We start from the raw sequence: 18,971 nt of genomic DNA, 5'->3' as shown, positions 1-18,971 counted from the left end.
CATGGGTAAACATGGGTTCATCAATGTCCTAGAATCAAACCCAACGAGATCAGCATTCCTCTTGGGTTCCTTACGTCTCACCTGTCATAAAGTCCCGGCTTCCCCACATTTGAAGTGACTTTTGGAAACTTTCCTCCCTGCTACCATCACTTACCACGTCAGCCAAAGGCTCATCCTTGCACTTGGGCCAAGTTCACATTTTTTACCTTGTCTGCAAGGTCCTGTGTGATTTGGCCTTTTCCCAGCAATCCAACCTGAACTCTTTCCCTTCTCCCCTCACACACTCTGCTCCAGCCACATGGCCATCTGTTCTCTCTTCAATCCCTTTTGCTTATTCTTTCTTCTATCTGGTCTTTGCTATTCCTCTGTCTGTTTGCTATTCTTTCCTCTGTCTGATCTTTCTCCTGATCTTTCAGGTCTCTACTGAAGCCAGAGGTGCTTTCCCTGACTCTTTTCTGATGATGCCCCTCTGCTCCCCACCATCCCATCAACTAGTTTTATTTTTTTCAAGGCACTCACTGCCAACTGAAAAAAATCATGCTTATTTTATTCACTAGTTTATTTGCTACTGTCTCCCCACTAGATTGTAAGTTCCAGGAGAGCAGGAACCAGGTCTTTCTTGTTAGATGTTGTGTCCCCAGCACCTAGAATAGATGCAGCACCTTGCCCTGGTTCTCCACAGTTAGAAGATGCCTGATGAATATTTGCCAACTGAAGACCAGGAGTCCTGTGATGCTTTCCTAACTGGTGTCCAGTCTGCCCTGCACACTCTTAGAGGAAAACTCCTCTTGAGGCTGAAGGTGTTTCATTAGCTGGTCAACAAGCCTTTGTTCACACTTCAGCCCCTCTTAGCACGGCAGCTGCCTCGTTCAGACACCTTAAGTGGCTCTTCTTTGCCTATAGTGCTCTTCCATGGCTCCTTGTCATCTTCCTCCCAAACTCCCTGACTCTCATCTCCAGCTAGACCAGAATCGTTAGTGTTGGGCTTTGAGCATTTGACGGAATTTGGTGGGAGGACCCAGGGACTTCTTGAATCCTGCTGGCCCAGCCACTCCATCTCTTAGCTGCAGTTTTACACATACAAGGTGCAGCGACAAATGGGAAATTGAAGCTCCATCTGGTTATTAGATGGCAAGTGCTCCATCCCCGTGTAGGTTTTTCAGGCAATTGACTTAATGCTAAGGACTGAGTAGGACCTCTTCTTCCCTCCAAGTGACACTTATCATGGGCGGAGCAGCAAAGTGAGATGACCATGTAGCAGCAGCAAGGGAAAGGAAGAGATGGAACAGAGAGAGAGAGACCACATGAGTAAAAGAAAGCACAGTGATGCAAGTCACTAGGAAAAGTGACTGAGGAGGCATCCTGGGCTCTGATGAGCCCTCAGATCATTAGCCATTCCTGTGTGAGGTTCAGAGAAATGTCCTCTTTCCTACACTCAGTATCCCCAGAACAAGCCATTCTCACTCCTGGATCCTTCCTTCTACACATTCTTTTTGCTTGAAATGGTCTCACCTGCCATGAAACTCTCCTAGATAATTACTTTAGATTTAAGACAAACTACTTAATCTTTCTCAGCCTCAATCACCTCATTCCTAAAGTGGGAGATAATGCCAACCCGTATGGCTTTTGTTGAATATGTGAGTGAAGATTAAATGAGGAAAAGTATCTAAAATACCTAGCACCATCTTTGAAATTCAGAAGTCTGCTGTGCCCTTCTGAATTCTCACACTCTAGCACAGGGGTCCCCAACCCCTGGGCCGCAGACCAGTACTGGTTCCTGTTAGGAACCGGGCTGCATAGCCGGAGGTGAGCAGCGGGTGAGTGAGTGGAGCTTCATCTGCCGCTCCCCATGGCTCCCATTACCGCCCGAGCCATCCCCCCATCACTGGCATTAACCACCTGAACCCTGAACCATCCACACCCCTCCCCCACCGCCTGCGGAAAAATTGTCTTCCATGAAACCAGCCCCTGGTGCCGAAAAGGTTGGGGACTGCTGCTCTAGCAGATTGTTGGAAGTTTTAGACACAGTTTGGGGATGAAATCCATAATGGAGTTGTTTGTTAAAATACAGGGACTCCCTGTTACATTTGAATTGAGATAAACGATGAATTTTTTTTTTTAACAATCCAATTTATTTTTTTTAACTTTTTTCTTTTTTAATCTTTTTGACCGCGTTGGGTCTTTGTTGCTGCATGCGGGCTTTCTGTAGTTGCGGCGAGCAGGGGCTCCTCTTCATTGCGGTGCACGGGCTTCTCATGGTGGTGGCTTCTCTTGTTGCAGAGCACGGGCTGTAGGCGCGCGGGCTTTAGTAGTTGTGGCACGTGGGCTCTAGGTGAACAGGCTTCAGTAGTTGTGACGCACAGGCTTAGTTGCTTCGCAGCATTTGAGATCTTCCTGGACCAGGGATCAAACCTGTGTCCCCTGCATTGGCAGGTGGATTCTTAACTGCACCACCAGGGAAGTCCCTACGATGAATAATTTTTTAGTATAAGTATGTCCCAAATATTGTATGGGTCATACTTATAAAACAAGAATCCTACCCCTATTCATTGTTTATCTGAAGTCCAATTTTAACTGGGCATCCTGTGTTTTTATTCACTAAATTTAGCAACCCTAATCCATAGACAGCAATTGGGGGTATATGTTCTCCATATAACTGGTGTTGCTTCTGTTGTATATCCAATCCCAAATCCATGGAACTAGATGGCTTGCCAGACACTCTTCCATTCTGGGACTTCATTAGAACAGGTAATAGTTTTGGAAGGAAAAAAATGAAGTTTGTTCATTCCAGAGTAAACAAATTAATCCTTATTTAAAATTGAAGCTACTGCCTATCCAGAATAATATTGGTCTTCTCAGAAGTTGATCAATAAAGGAGCAAGTGCTGGAGCTTTGTAGGGAAGTTCCTCTTGAGTGATAAGCACGAACATGGATCTTAAACCAAGTTCTGATTCTTAACCTCCAGTCATCGATCAGACTTTGTTGTTTGGCTCTGCCTTCGATGTTTATCCTCTCATTTCATTTCCATGTAATCTTGGGAGGCAGATGGGCATACCCCTATTTTATGGGATCCTAGAGGGTAATAAATTGGCCCAAAGACACCCAGTGACTGCTCACATTCATGGTGGATTTGCTATGTGCAGGCAAAGTGCTGAGCATATTACATCCATGTATTACATCTCGTGTGTTATAGCTCAACCTTGTGAGACCTGTGCTATTACCATGGCCTTTTTACAGATGTGCAAATAGAGGCTCAGGGCTTACACATCAGTAAGAATTACAATGAAGATATAACCTCAGATAAGTCTGACTCTGAAGCTCAGGCTCTTAATTGCTAGGCTGTGCTGACTTCTCATCCCCACTCTTCTGATTCCAAGGACGATGTTCCTTGTCCTCTGAATACAGAGAAGATAGCTGAATCAGAATGATCTGGGCTCAGGTAAAACTCCAGGGAAAGAGGAGAATTCCCCCATTGAAAAGATTTGCCGCTCTGGATAACTGAAGTTATTTTTCCTTTTAAATAAACATATATTCTCTTTTTGCCCCCTCCCCCTCCCAGTCTCTTTCTGTCTCTGTCTTTATCTCTTTCAGTATCCAAATAATTATGGTACCTTTTGGGAGAGATTGGTAGAATTGGGTCAGAGCATTTTATATCATACCCTTCGGTCCTGTTTGCATGCTTTACAGTAAATATCCTTATCCTTTATAATGTTAATAGTAACAGTGATACTATTTAAGATTTTTTAAAATGTTACATGAGCACATCTATGAAAAATCTATAATTAGCATCATACTTACTAATGAATAACTGAAAACTTGCCCCCTAATATGGGAACAACACAAGGATGTCCCCTTTTACCACTTCTATTCAGCATCATGTTTGAGGTCCTAGCCATGGCAATAAGGCAAAGAAAAAAGGCATATAGTTTGAAAGGGAAGAAATAAAACTGCCTTTATTTTTAAGCAACATGCTCATGTAGGTAGAAAATCCTAAGGAATCTATTTAAAAACTATTAGAATGCATAAGAGAATTTAGCAAGGTTGCAGGATACAAGGTTAATATAAAAAATGTAGTTGTACTATTATATACTAACAATAAATAATTGTAAAATGAAAAATTTAAAAATACTATTTATAATAACATCAAAAACATGAAATACTTAGGGATAGATTTAACAAAATATGTATAAAACCTACCGAATACTGAAAATGACAGACCATTGCTGAGAGAAATGAAGGAAAACCTAAATAAATGCAGAAATATTCCATATCATGGATTGAAAGACTGAGTAGTGCTAAGGTGTCGAGCCTCCTCAAACTGATAGACTTAATCTCGTTCAAAATCCAAGCAGCCTTCTCTTTTTAGGAATTGACAAATTAATTCTAAAAATTATATGGGAGTGTAAAGAATCCAGAACAAACCAAAAGAATTTTGAAAAGAACAAGGTCAGGGGACTCATACTACCTGATTTCAAGACTTACTAAAATGCTACAGTAGTCGATACAATGTGATACAGTAGTCTATACAATGTGATACTGGCAAAAGAATAGAAAGATTTATATCAATGGAATACAACAGAGAGCTGGTTAATAGACCCATACATGTGTAGTCAATTTTTAATGAAGGTGCCAAAGCAATGCAATAAAGAAAGAATAGTCTTTTCAACAAATTGTGTGAGGACAATTGGATATCCATGTGAAAAAAAAAAAACCTCCATCCATGCATCACACCATATACAAATATTAACTTGAAATGGATCACAGACCTAAATGTAAAATGCGAAACTATAAAACGTCTTATAAAACACGTAGGAGTAAAATCTTTGTGACCTTGAGCTGGGCAAAGATTTCTTAGATTTCTTCTTTTGTCCTTAGAAAGGACAAAAAAAAAAAAAAAGCATGAGCCATGAAACTTTCATAAACTTGACTTCATAAAAATGTAGAGGGCTTCCCTGGTGGTGCAGTGGTTGAGCGTCTGCCTGCCAATGCAGAGGATATGGGTTCGTGCCCTGGTCCGGGAAGATCCCACATGCCGCGGAGCGGCTAGGCCCGTGAACCATGGCCACTGAGCCTGCGCGTCTGGAGCCTGTGCTCCGCAACGGGAGAGGCCACAACAGTGAGAGACCCGCGTACCGCAAAAACAAACAAACAAACAAAAAACTCTGTAATGACCTATATGGGAAAAGAATCTAAAAAAAGGAGTGGATATATGTATATGTATAACTGATTTACTTTGCTGTACAGCAGAAACTAACACAACATTTTAAATCAACTATATGCCAATAAAAAATTTAAAAAATCTATTCATTTTACTGTATGCAAATTATATCTCAATGAGGTGGATATAAAAAATGAAAAATAAAAAATTATGTATTTGGTAAAGAAAATCTATATATACTTCTAGGAGTTGATGGGTTTTCTGGCTTTTTGTTGCTAAGAATTCCAGAAATTAATTTAACAATGATTTTTACTTTCCTATCTTATCCATTTCATTATCCTCAATGACTAGCAGTATGCTTGGCACAAAAGAAGAGTTCAATAAATCTTTGTTGAATAAATATTACCCCTGTTGAGGCTTTTAAAATTTCCATTTACCTAAATGAATTCATCCTTATGAGATATTAATATGATGATTTATTTTTTAGGCATCATAGATTGGTGAGGGAGGAGAGAGTTTTTGTCAAAGCTTGTTTTCTATCCATCTTTGCACCCTTGTAGTAGATTGAATAGAGCCTCCAAAAGCCATGCTGAAATCCTGACCCCTGGTACCTGTGAATGTGAGCTTATTTGGAAATGGGATCTTTGCAGATGTAATTAAGTTAAGGATCTTGAGATGAGATCATTCTGGATTTGGGATGGGCCCTTAATCCAATGTCTGGTGTTTCTCAAAAGGCTGGGAGATTCAAATCACACCCACAGAGACACAGAGGGGGATGACCATGTAAAGACAGAGGCAGGGATTGGAGTGATGTGTGTGTCTATAAGCCAAGGAACGTCAAGGATTACCTTGATGAACAAAGTGAACAAAGCAAGGAGAGAGGCATGGGATGGATTCTTCCGCAGGTCTTCCAGAAGAAACCAATCTTGCCAGCACCTTGATTGAAGACTTCTGGCCTCCATAACTGTGAAAGAATAAATTTCTGTTGTTTAAGGCCACCAAGTTTGTGATAATTCGTGCAGCAGCCCTAGAAACTAATACAACTCCGAAATCAGAAACTCCTATTAGAAACCCCTCCTATTCTCATATAAACGTCTCAAAAGGGAAATCTGTTTTGGGATTCCCTTCAACATTTTCTCACCCAGTGCAGTTTGTTTTCTGCCCCCATCCTTCTATAGGAATCACATTCTCCGAGTTTACCCCTGATCTTCTAACAGTCAAGTTTGCTTGATATTTTCCATTAGTTCTTTTCCTGGACCTCATGACTCATTTGACATGGCTGGTCACCCCTCCTTTCCCACTCTCTACTCCTTTGGATTTCATTTCACTAAATTCTCTGTGTTTTTTTAAAAAAATTAATTAATTTAATTTGTTTATTTTTGCTTGCGTTGGGTCTTTGTTGCTGCACGTGGGCTTTCTCTAGTTGTGGCGAGCGGGGGCTACTCTTCGTAGCAGTGCGCGGCCTTCTCATTGTGGTGGCTTCTCGTTGCAGAGCATGGGCTCTAGGCACGCGGGCTTCAGTAGTTGTGGCATGTGGGCTCAGTAGTTGTGGCTCACAGGCTCAGTAGTTGCTCTGTGGCATGTGGAATCTTCCCAGACAAGGGCTCGAACCCGTGTTCCCTTCATTGGTAGGCAGATTCTTAACCACTGCGCCACCAGGGAAGCCCTCGCTAAATTCTCTTGGTTTTCCTTGTATCTTTTCCATGTCTGTAGTACCTTCCCTTTACCTCTTAAACATTGAGGTCCCCCAAAATACTGTACTTGTCTCTCTGATATTCTCACTCTTCATACCCTCTTTGGGCGATCGTACCACTTTTCTTGTTCCAGCCACCTTCTCTATGCTGATGATTCCCTAATCTCCATCCCCAGCCCAAGCCTTCCCACCAAGCTTTAGAATCTTATGTCCAGCCACTTGCTAGACATTTCCATTTGGATGTGTCCAGACACCTCTAACTCGACCAGGCCCCACCCTGAACTCGTTATCTCCATTCCAAACCTGCTTCTGTTTTCTCCCTCTTGTAATTGATGGCTTCCCCATTCATTCACTGGCACAAGCTATAGACTTGGGTGTGAATCTTTCCTTCTCTCTCTTTTTTTATTGATTCCCAAGTCCACTTCAATCACCAAGGTGATGGAGAGGGCAGGAGGAGACGGAGTGGAGAACATAGGTGGAAAGGTTAGCTTTGAAAACAGAAAGAGAGGCAGTTGTACTCTTCAGATGTAAGGAAAGGGCATAATGATGGAAGGGGATGAGGATGGGGACCAGATACAGGTTGAGAAGCTGATAAAGATCAAGCCTGATGGCCTAAAATTTCTCAGTGAGGAGATGTGATAGCTGCCTTCATACACCCAAAGGACAACCATAGGAGAGAGGGAATAAAGTTTGTGAAGCCTCAGTGAACAGAATGAGGGCTAAGGGAACTGTGGAAATGTGGTTTAACCTAACTAAGTTACCCTCTGAAGGTCTCCTACAATGGATGCTGCTGCTTTGAGATTTAGTGGGCGCTCTGTCACTGGAGGTATTTCACCAGAGCTTGGGAAAAATCTAGTAGATTGATTTCAACTTTGGACTGGGGAGTGATAGAGAGGGCAAGATGCTGTGGTTGAGCTGAGTGAGTTCTAATGCCTGTTCCAATCCAAGGGCTGATGGACCTGTGGCTTAAAAGCACAGGACAAAGAGACAAGAATGAGATACAGCAAAGGAGAGATGTGCCTAGAAGAAAGGACAATCAAGATGCAAGAGCCCATCCTCACACTCTGTATTTTGAGAGTCCACCCAGAAACTTATGTCAGGTCCCACATTCCTGCAATTACGATGTCAACTCATCTGGGCTATGAGTACATTAGCTGCAAAGAGTATGTATGGTGTTCCTCAGAAATGAACTTCCCCTCCCCCTCTCCTCTATTTCTGGGGTTAAGAACAAAGCAGAAGGAAGTTAGGGGACTCCACTTGGGATAAATGCTGCATGGTTTCAGTAAGCTCAGCCACCACCTGAATACCAACTAAGCTGACTGTGTGTCTGGAAAAGTTTGGAGGACAAAAGTTGCCATTGGATGCAGATGAACTGGCTCAGTTTCAGCATTTCTTGTGTTTGTTTCCCTTTCCACTTTATAGACAGAAGCTGTATCAAGGCTCTCTTAGGTTTCAGAGTATTCTAGGAACTATCCCCCATTTTCCTACTCTCCACTTGTATTTGGGCAAACAGTGAGATAAACAGCTTCCCTTTCCCACCCTATGTCAAGGTTAAAGGAAGTGGCCAGACTCAGACCTGCAACAACTTCTCTTTGAGTTAACTATGGGCAGAGCCCAGTATTAGGAGCTGGGCTGAGAGAAGCACCTCGAAAAATTTGCTTAGGAGTTCAGGAATAATTCTAGCATTCAGGAAGCATTTTTGCCTAGATGGTTTAATTTGATCATCCCCAGATAGATGAAGGTGGGTGTAATTGTCTGTTTCATAATGAAGATATTGAAGCTTAGGGAGGTTGAGTGTCTTGCTCAAGATCACACAGCTGGTAGGGAACAGGTCTCCAGGCTTCGAGCTATTTCCCTGGTGCTATGCTGCATTAAAGGACTAGCTATAACTGCTGACCAAAGAGGGGTGACTGCAGAGAGGGGAGAAGAGCTGAACTAAGGACAGCTGTGTACTGCTCCTGGGGGGTTTTTGCCAAACTCTCTGCGAGGAGCCTAGGGCATGTGTCATCCACTGGAGATTTGAATATGAAAAAACCTGATAAGTCCCAAGGTACCACTCCCTTTCCATCTAATTATGCAGTGCTCTTCTACTCTGACTCTGGACTTGGCCAGGTGACTCACTTAGGCAACAGAACAAGGTACCAGTTCTGAGCCTTGCTTCAGGAGGCCTGTGTGTTCCTGCGTGTTCTCTTGTACCTTTGCCACTGCCTTGAGAACCTGCTCTGGTTAGTTGTTGGTTCAAGAGAGATGAGAGACAGATGGACTTGAGCCCAACCTAGACCAGCCAAACCTCAGCTGACCCCAGGTGTGTGAGCAATAAACATTATTTTTGGTGGTTTGTTACATGGCATTATTGCAGCAGTAGATAACTGATACATAGGAGGTGATACTGTATTAAATTAATGATTAATTAATTATTAATTATTAAAAGCAATAGCAGTTTTCAAATGGTGCTCCTTGGCACCCTAAGTGTTATTTTGAGCTTCCTTCAGAGTAGGGCTGTATAGAGGGTGGGATGCAAATGTTCAGAGTTATAAGATGTTTGAAGGGAGTCTTCTGGTGCTAAAAATCATTTGAGAATGAGCCAAACCTGGCTTTGAATCCCATATATGTCACTGATTAGCTGTGTGACCTTAGGTAAGTTAATTAGTCTCTCTGAATTGGTTTATCTTCCTCCTCTTCTTTCTTTTTTTTGAGAGCTTTAGTAATATTTAATTAAATGTTTACCAGTGTTTCTTACATTTTTATAAAACAGGCTAATTTCACATCACTCTTCACAATCACACATATATGGAGAGAAACAACAGTCAAAAGCAGTATCTTGGAACCCAAGGATAAATTTCATTATCTGCTAAGAGGTAAAAAGCAAGATATAATTTTACATGTATTTATATGACTGGAACAAAATTAAATATTAGCAGATTATTTTAAGATTATGGGATTATACATTTTTTCTTTTTAATTTTTCATGTTTTTTAAACAAGAAGCACATCTTTTCTAATATGAAACCATAAAAATTTCTTTGTGACATTAATTAAAAAGTCTTCTTTCTTCTTGATCATCATCATCATCAACACCATTTACCTAAACATTGACTGTGATAATTTATTTAGATATGTTCTACCATCGACTCCCACACCAATCTTTTCAGGCAGTTATTTGTGCCTCCATTTCACAAGCAAATTGGATATTGGGGCCTAGGAAGTTTATGTCACTTGTCCAGTGTCACCCAATAGGCCACAGAACTGGGATTTAAACCAAGATGTGACATCAAAGCTTGTGGTTTTAACCACTAATAGAGTGGTTATCAGGATAAATGAGAATATATGTATATTGCTTAGCTCCGTGCCTGGCATATAATTGGCATTTAATAAATTGTAGCAAGTACCATATTCATCTTGGTTACATCATTGGGTATTTGCAGTCGCAGAATGTGACCAGGTCTTTGGGGACATTCACATAACAGAGATTTTATATATCCAAGAAGTATAGCTCATCTTAATTTCATTCACTTTTCCCTCCCAGGGGCAGTCAAGGTGTTAATAGTACAGTCTTTCAGGGCCAGGAGGAGAAACAGGGCACACAACCTTACCAGGCTGTCCAGGTAGATGGCTGCATCTGTAAGGCTGTTGAGAAGAGAAAAGGAGCCAGCACTGGAATTAGTGTCAAAGATGGCAGGCTGATCATTAGTTAGATGCCAAAGTGGGGGTGTAATGATCTATCCCATCAGCAAGTGTTTGTGGAGTGCCCACTGTGTGCTTAGCACTGTGTTAGGCCAGAGGGAAGCAAAGCAGTGGAGTTGTGGGTCTGTTTGCTTGTCCAAAGGGGTACCATGTGATGGCCATTGGTAGTGATGAGCAAGGTCAGCGCCCCTGGGCTCAGGGGGCAACTTTGCATGAGTTCTAAGTATCTAATCTTCAACTTCAAGGAATTATCAAGTAGTCCAGGGGACAAGATCCTCCGTGGAAACAGAACTGCCTGAAGGTGACAGGTGCCAGGGATAGTGAGGAAGTCTCACAAACAAGCTTGTTTTCCTTTGTTTCTTGTTTTCTTTCCCTCCAGACCGGAATTCTATGAAGAATCATATAAATATGAAAATAAAAAACTCTACTACAGCTTTGATTTTCACTGTCCTTTATATCCTTTTAGGAATGCCTGACACAGAGAATTAAAATAAAGAGCAGTTATATGAAGTTTCTGTGAAACAATTCCCTTTAATTTTACGGCAACCCCCCCCCCCAAAAAAAAAATTTAAAAAACAAACCAAACAACAAAAAACAACCAAACCCTTAACCTCTTAAACTGCAGCTCACATGTATGGGTATGTATGGCAAAGGTGACATCAGATATTTTATTCTGAGTTTTAAAAATGGATCTAGCAGGATGTCTGCCACATGGGGTGTTTAAGAAGTGTACTGTGTGGGTGCTTAATCATTATTAGTTCCAATAATAATAACAAAAGTTGGTAGCTTTACTCTGTGCTGTGTATTCTTCATTCATTCCACAAATATTTATCCAACACCTACTATGTCCCAGGCCCTGTGCTCATGGTTGGCGGTCTTTCTTGTCCTTTAGTTGGCACCTTGGGGGAGAGGAGTAGGCAGGGTGGCCAATTTGTTTTGGTTTTCCTGGGATTTCCCTGGTGTTAGCACTTTAAGTTTCATGGCCCTGGAACACTGTCATTCCTGGACAAACCGGGACAGCAGGTCATCCTGGGATGGAAGGTTGGCTGAGATAAAGTGAAGAGGACAGGGAAGGGTGGTTCTAAGTTCACAGGAGAAGGGGAATGAGGAGGCTGCTCCCGGTGCCCTGTGAGGTCCCCAGGCAGTCATGACATATTCCAGGACACCAGCCCTGGCCTCTGCTTTTCCCTTTCAGGCCCAATCATGTTTGTGGTGCTGTGACATATCCTTAAGGCCCCCAAAGCTAGAAGCAAAATTCCCTAGTGTGCACGGTCTTAAGCTGTAGATAATAAATGAGATGGTTTTGCCCAGAACTTGTCATCTGGAAGAGAAAATAAAAAGGACCTAGGGGGCTTCCCTTGGTGGCGCAGTGGTTGGGAGTCCGCCTGCCGATGCAGGGGACACGGGTTTGGGCCCTGGTCCGGAAGGATCCCGCATGCTGCGGAGCAACTAAGCCCATGCGCCACAGCTACTGAGCGTGTGCTCTGGAGGCTGTGAGCCACAACTACTGAGCCCACACTCCTGGAGCCCCTGCTCCGCAACAGGAGAGGCCGCCGCAATGGGAGGCCCACGCGCCACAGCGGGGAGTGGCCCCTGCTCGCCGCAGCTAGAGAAAGCCCACGTGCAGCGGTGGGGACCCAACGCAGCCAAAAATAAATCAATAAAATAAAAATAAATTAAAAAAAAAAAAAGAAAAGGACCTAGGTACATTCAGCAGCAAGATATGTAAAGTAGTCATTATAAATTATGTACTATGTCTCCACAGTGGGCTGCCTGATTTTTTTTTTTTTTTTTTTTTTTTTTTGCGGTACGGGGGCCTCTCACTGTTGTGGCCTCTCCTGTTGCGGAGCACAGGCTCCGGACGCACAGGCTCAGTGGCCATGGCTCACGGGCCTAGCCGCTCCGCGGCATGTGGAATCTTCCCGGACCGGGGCACGAACCCGTGTCCCCTGCATCGGCAGGCGGACTCTCAACCACTGCGCCACCAGGGAAGCCCTGCCTGATGATTTTTTAAAATTCCTTAAAAATTCTTCCTTTCCCTTCCTTTTTGTTTGTATTTTTCTTTTTAACACGTCCTTTTACCTCCCTCCCACCCTCTCTTCCTTTTATGGAGACCATGAATCTCTCAATGTAACACAGCACCTGGCACATAGTAGGTGCTCCATAAATATTTGTTGAACGAATAAGTGAATGAAACAATTCTGTAGGCTGGCAACTGTAGTCAATTAGCTTAGAATGCTTTCTCTAGTTCAGAATGAACCCCAAACAGGGGGCAACATTACCCTTCCTCTGATCAAGAACAGTGTTTGGGAGAATTCAGACCAGTTTTAGGGTGGCTAGATCCTCCTACCACGTTTCTCTCCTGTTGAAGTCTCTAAATGCCCCGCACCTGAATTGCCCCAGATGTTTGTGAGAAATGCACAGTTCTTGGGCTCATAGCTGGACCTATTGAATCAGAACCTGGGCAGGGACAGGAATTTGCATTTCTAAGTAGTTCCCTGGAGTGTTTCTTGTGTGCACTCAAGTTTTAAAGCCCCAGCTGCCCTATATAAGCATAGTTTGTTTGCTTTAATTATTTGTGCTATAGTTTTCTCATTATTTCTCCGTTCTTGGAATGAGTTCCATTACTTGACATAAATAGATTTTCTTTCCTTTTTTTTTTTTTTTTGGTATAAGGTAATGAAAATCTACTCAAGCCTGTTTTCTATTTCTAAGAAAGCCTTCCTCATGGTTTTAATGGCCAAAAATTTGCCTCACTGGACTTTGGGTTGTTGAGAAATGACAACAGTTATTCCAGGCGCTTCATTGGCTGGGCCCCGTTGACTGCTGCAAACAAGAGGAGTCATAATCCACACTGATTCCTGGGGCAAATGCTACATTTTCCCACTTTTTGCTATAATATCTCTTTTCCCATTCTCTGTACATCTTAGCTCTTAGATTAATTTTAGTTTTATCTCCTGAAAACTGTAGTTAATTGGAGTTTAAGAACACACACACATAAATCATCCCAGATCACCATTTTCTATTCTTAATTATTCTTTACTGGGACTTATTAGAAAGGTTGATTTTAGATGAATTGATGCATTGCAGATCTGTATTCTGTGCTGAAATATGAAATTACCCTTTGTAGGTCAAAAATAGTTGAATGGTGGTAATTTCTTATAGATCAATCTAATTGAAACCATAATAAACTAATCCAGATGTCTATTTTAAAGTTTTTTGTTTTGTTTTTTTCGATACGCGGGCCTCTCACTGTTGTGGCCTCTCCCGTTGCGGAGCACAGGCTCCGGACGCGCAGGCCCAGCAGCCATGGCTCACGGGCCCAGCCGCTCCGCGGCATGAGGGATCCTTCCGGACCGGGGCACGAACCCGCTTCCCCTGCATCGGCAGGCGGACTCTCAACCACTGCGCCACGAGGGAAGCCCTAAAATTATTTTAAGTGTGTAAAACATTCAGGTATTCAAAGAGGTATAAAGAATAATGCAATGGACACCCATGTACTCACCATCCATTTTAAGAAATAATACACTAACCAAAACAATGGGAGTCTCCTCCCAAATCACCTTTCCCTTATGCCCCCACCAGAGGTAACCCACATCTTGAATTTGGTCCTTATAATTCCAATACATGTGTTTATATTTTTATCTCTTATATATCCAAAATAAAACATATTGTATTGTTTTGCACCTTACTTTAAGTGATAACTAGGTACAGGGATCTTTTGTAACTAGCTTTTCTCACTCTAGTCATGGTTGAGATTCGTTGTTGTTGATCTGTGTAGCTCTAGTTTAATGTTATTGTCAAAAATCAAGTAGCTGAAAGGATTTGCAGTAAAGTCAATAGTGCCTGAAAAAGACAGGCACTTTCATTTTTATAATCTTATCCCCAGCCTTCAACCCAAGCTTGTTTCATTCTGTATTTTCTGAAAATATTTGTATTGAGAAAGATTCCATGAGATTTGCAGGAAAAAAAATACAACCTAACAGTAAACAACAGAGGTATGTCACCATCTTGGGAATCATGTTTTTGCAAGAGTAAAAGAATTTCCTGGGGCTTCCCTGGTGGTGCAGTGGTTAAGAATCCGCCTGCCAATGCAGGGGACACGGGTTCGAGCCCTGGTCCAGGAAGATCCCACGTGCTGTGGAGCAACTAGGACTGTGCATCACAGCTGCTGAGCCTGCGCTCTAGAGCCCGTGAGCCACAACTACTGAGCCAGTGTGAGACAGCTACTGAGCCCGCGCGCCTAGAGCCCGTGCTCCGCAAGAGAAGCCACCACAATGAGAAGCCCGTGCATCGCAACAAAGAGTAGCCCCCGCTCTCTGCAACTAGAGAAAGCCCACGTGGAGTAACGAGACCCAACGCAGACAAAAATAAATAAATAAATATTAAAAAAAAGAATTCCTGGTACAAAGTCAGAAAAGAGTCCCACCAGCTGGCAGTGCCTAGTGTATGGTAGATGTCCAATAAATATTTTTTGTAAGGACAAATTAAAGGGGAGAGGCACCCCAATGGAGAGAATTCAAGTGATGGCAGAAGGTAGCTCTGAGTTAAAATCAGTTTTGTCCTTTGCTTTGAATTAAACCATGTTGTAGGATGGGGTGGGAGGTGTGGATGAGAAATAAGAGAGGAATTGAATTAGTGAAGCAGGATGGCTGGGTTCAGTGCTGAGAGCTGGGTTCAATTCCTGGCATTTATTAGTAACCATGGGCAAGTTGTCTAGCCTCTCTGTGTGCCTCAGTTTCCTTATCTGTAAAATGGGGATAATAAGAGGGTCTCATGGGGTTAATATGAGGTTTAAGGGAGGTTGGTATGTGAAGTGTTTGGCACAGGTTCTGGCCCCTATTAAGTGCTCAGTCAGTGTTATCAACATTATGATTCTTTCCCACTCTGCCCACCCCTGAGGGGCCCAGATGGCTGGACAGGTCACAAGCAGCCTCCACATAACCTCAGACCCCTGAGAGCAGTCATTCAGGAGGGCCTCTGCTCCTGGAACTGGATCACGTAGTCACGGCAGTGCATCTTGAGGCAGCGCCTTGAATGCCAAAGAAAACAATTTAGAATGTGATCCATGAGGTGACAAGCTGGTGCGTTTAGGGAGATATGAGAAGCCACACCGGTTATGGGGAAGGATTCGGGGAGCGGAGCCAAGGTTCACTGGAATCAGACAAATTCAGCTTATTCAGTCATCACCATTGGAGTGCCAATGGGAGAACACGAAGGGCAAAACCCTGCTTTTGTTTAGGGTCTAGGTCTCTGGGTTGTGCAGGACTTAAGGGAGAGCTGCATTTGCATATTGCTGAGTTAAGAGGCTCTACTCTCAGTAGTTGAGAAGAAACTATAGAAATCTAATTATGTTATTTTCGAGTATGGGGCTTTCCCCTTCCACCTTTCTTGGACAGTAAAGGGATCCTTTAAACTCATTCATTGCTGACTCTGAGTTTTTGCCTTGTATACCATTTATACCACTTGATTGATTGGAATTGATGGAGTGGTGGGTGAAGATTTATGACCACACTCGGGCACAATAGGAAAAGTGCTGTGGTTGATTAGCAATGTGTGCCACAGGTGAGGAAATGGCAAATAAAGGAATGCATGCTGCATATCTGCCATCCATGTATCCATTTAAAGTAGAGAAGGTCCATTTTGATTCTATGCTCACTTTTCTTTCTCTTTTTCTAGAATTACTTCCCTTGTCTTCTCTGCTTATGCACATCCTCTTCCCTCCTCTCCATCCAGCTTGAGTTTCATCTCCATGAAGCCTTCTCTGATAAATCTAATCCACACTGTTCTCTTCTTACTCACATTCTTAGTGTTTGTACTATTTAATAAATACTTACATTAATGTTGTCTCTCCCCCCCCAATATATATATATTTTTTTACCACACAGGCCTTCCTTCTGAATTTCAAGCATATCTGATTTGCCCTGCCTTAGGGCCTTTGAACTTTCTGTTCCTTCTACCTAGAACACCCTTTCCCAGATCTTCACATGACTAGGTCCTTCTCATCATTAAGGTCTCAATTTAAATGTCACCTCATTGGGCAGCCTTCCCTGACCACTCCATATAGATTGACCCCCAAGTTCTTCTCTATCTGTCAGACCACATTGTTTTTATTTTCATCGAGGCACTTACTGCTTGACATTTTCTTGTTGATTTATTTGTTCATTTGTTTATTGTCTTCTCTCCTGCCCCCTCCTCACTTGAATGTAAGCTCCCCAAGAGCAGAAATCTTGACTCTTCCCCCTTATTATAATCCCAGTATTTAAGACAGTGCCATGCACTTAGAAGGTAGTCAAATAATAGTTGAGTCAATGAAGATTCTATGACATTGCTTGCACTATCTCAAGATTTAATCTGTATGTTATTAAACTTTACTTGACTCTAGATTTTCCCCTTCCCAACTACGCTGTGAGCTCACAGTGGGCAGAGAGCAGTCATAGACCCCTTGGCACCTCCATAGCAGCTGTTAACAATTAAACATCCTTGAACAACTGAATGAAGGAACCGTATGTACAGTGGGCATCCATTTCTGTGGGTTAGAGTCTCATTGCCTGCTTTAACAGGGACTTTAGGTTGATATAAATTTATTTGTTGCTCATGCAATAGTCTCTAGATATAGGAGGATGGACACCTCTGACATCTTCATATGTCACTTCTGTCTCTGGGCTCAAAGCAATGACTCTAGTCCTGGCTCTCCAACCAGCAGCACACCCATCCTTTGAAGGGCACAAATTGGAAGGGTGCACCTTACTTCCACTGACATCCCATTGGCCATGTCAAGTCACATGACCACACCTAGCTGCAATGGAGTCTGGGCAATGTAGTCTCTAGCTAGGCAGTCATGTTTTCAGCTAAAACTCATGAGTATTATTAAATAGAGAATGGATGTTGAGAGACAATTAGCAGTCTCTTCCCACAGCATTTCAATTTGACAAAAATTTATTAATTGTTTCCTGTGTGAAGCATGGGAATAGGCACTGTGGTGTGCACAGGTTAACATTGTGTATGTTCCCTGCCCAATAGAAGTCTATAACACAGTGGACAAGACAGGCAAGTAAATCTAATACTTGGAGCCTTGTGCAGGGTAAGCGTTGTTAAATGAATAATAATAAACACCAATTATTGAGGATTTATTATGTGCAGGGCACTTTGCATTCTTGGTCCCATTTAATCCTTGTAACAGCCTGTCAGGTAGCCCTGTTTTCCAGATGAGGCTGAGAGAAGTGTTCTAAGATAGTTTGGATTTGTGGATGGTGTAATTTTATTGTTTTTATTAATTTTAAAATTTATACACGGTAAAATTCACTCTTTATGGTACGCAGGTCTATGAGTTTTAACAAACGCACAGTCATGCAACCACTACCTCAAACAAAATAGAGAACCACCACTCCCTCCCCAGATTCCCTAGTCCTGCCCATTTGTAGTCAAACCTTTCTTCAACGCTCAACCCCTGGCAGCCACTGAGCTGCTCTTCATCCCTATAGGTTTACCTTTTCCTGAATGTCATATAAATGGAATAATTATGTGTATATAATGAAAGTGCCAGATTCAAAAGGATATATATATACACACACACACATATATATATACATACACACACAAACACACACACACATACATTCCTTTATGTATAGGACTTATATGGGAGATATATATAGATATATACATATAGATATAAATATATATCCTTTTGAATCTGGCACCTTTCATTGTTACAATACATTTGAGATTCATCCTTTTTTAAAATATTTATTTAATTAATTTACTTATTTGGCTGTGCGGGGCCTTAGTTGTGGCACGTGGGATCTTCATTGCTGCATGTGGGATCTTCGTTGCCACGCGGGATCTTTAGTTGTGGCACACGTGATCTTCAGTTCCGACAGCGGGATCTTTAGTTGAGACAGCAGGATCTTAAGTTGTGGCACGTGGGATCTTTAGTTGCGGCCCGTGGGATCTTCGTTGCAGCATGCAGGATCTAGTTCCGTCCCTGGGTCCCCTGCATTGGGAGCATGGAGTCTTAACCACTGGACCACCAGGGAAGTTCTGCATCCATGTTATTGCGTGTATCAATCGTTCACTCCTTTTCATTGCTCAGTGGTATTCCACTGTGTGGATGTACCCCCATTTCTTTATCCATTCTCCAGTTGAGTGACATTTTGTTTGCTTTCAGTTTTTGACAAATTATGATTAAAGCCCTTGTAAGCATTTGTGTACATGTTTTGGTGTGAATGTACAAAAACGTTCATTTCATTTGGGTAGATACCTAAGGGTGGGATTGCTGGTTTGAATGGTAAATATTTGCTTAACTTCACAAGAAGTTGCCAAACTGTTCTCTAGGGTGGCTGTACCATTTTGCATCTCCCCCAACCACGTATGAAGGTTCCAGTCACTCTGTATCTTTGCTGGCACTTGGTATTGTCATTGAGTTGTTGTTGTT

General features: G+C 42.4%; 1 protein-coding gene across 8 annotated transcripts in view; it reads left to right on the top strand.

The window, feature by feature from the left end:
* RPH3A (rabphilin 3A) overlaps positions 1-18,971 on the top strand; it is a 285,353-nt gene that overhangs the window by 106,309 nt on the left and 160,073 nt on the right. Inside the window, exon 2 of one of the 8 annotated variants that reach the window (XM_073790161.1) lies at positions 9,607-9,709. The exons of the other annotated variants lie outside the window; for them this stretch is intronic. The gene's annotated coding sequence lies outside the window, so the exon portion shown is untranslated. The remainder of the gene's footprint in view (positions 1-9,606; positions 9,710-18,971) is intronic. 8 annotated transcript variants of the gene reach the window in all.

The sequence above is a fragment of the Tursiops truncatus genome, chromosome 13 (assembly GCF_011762595.2).
Source record: "Tursiops truncatus isolate mTurTru1 chromosome 13, mTurTru1.mat.Y, whole genome shotgun sequence".
Taxonomy (NCBI): domain Eukaryota; kingdom Metazoa; phylum Chordata; class Mammalia; order Artiodactyla; family Delphinidae; genus Tursiops; species Tursiops truncatus.
The sequence above is the reverse complement of the archived record's forward strand: the minus strand, read 5'-3'. Positions and strand labels throughout refer to the sequence as shown.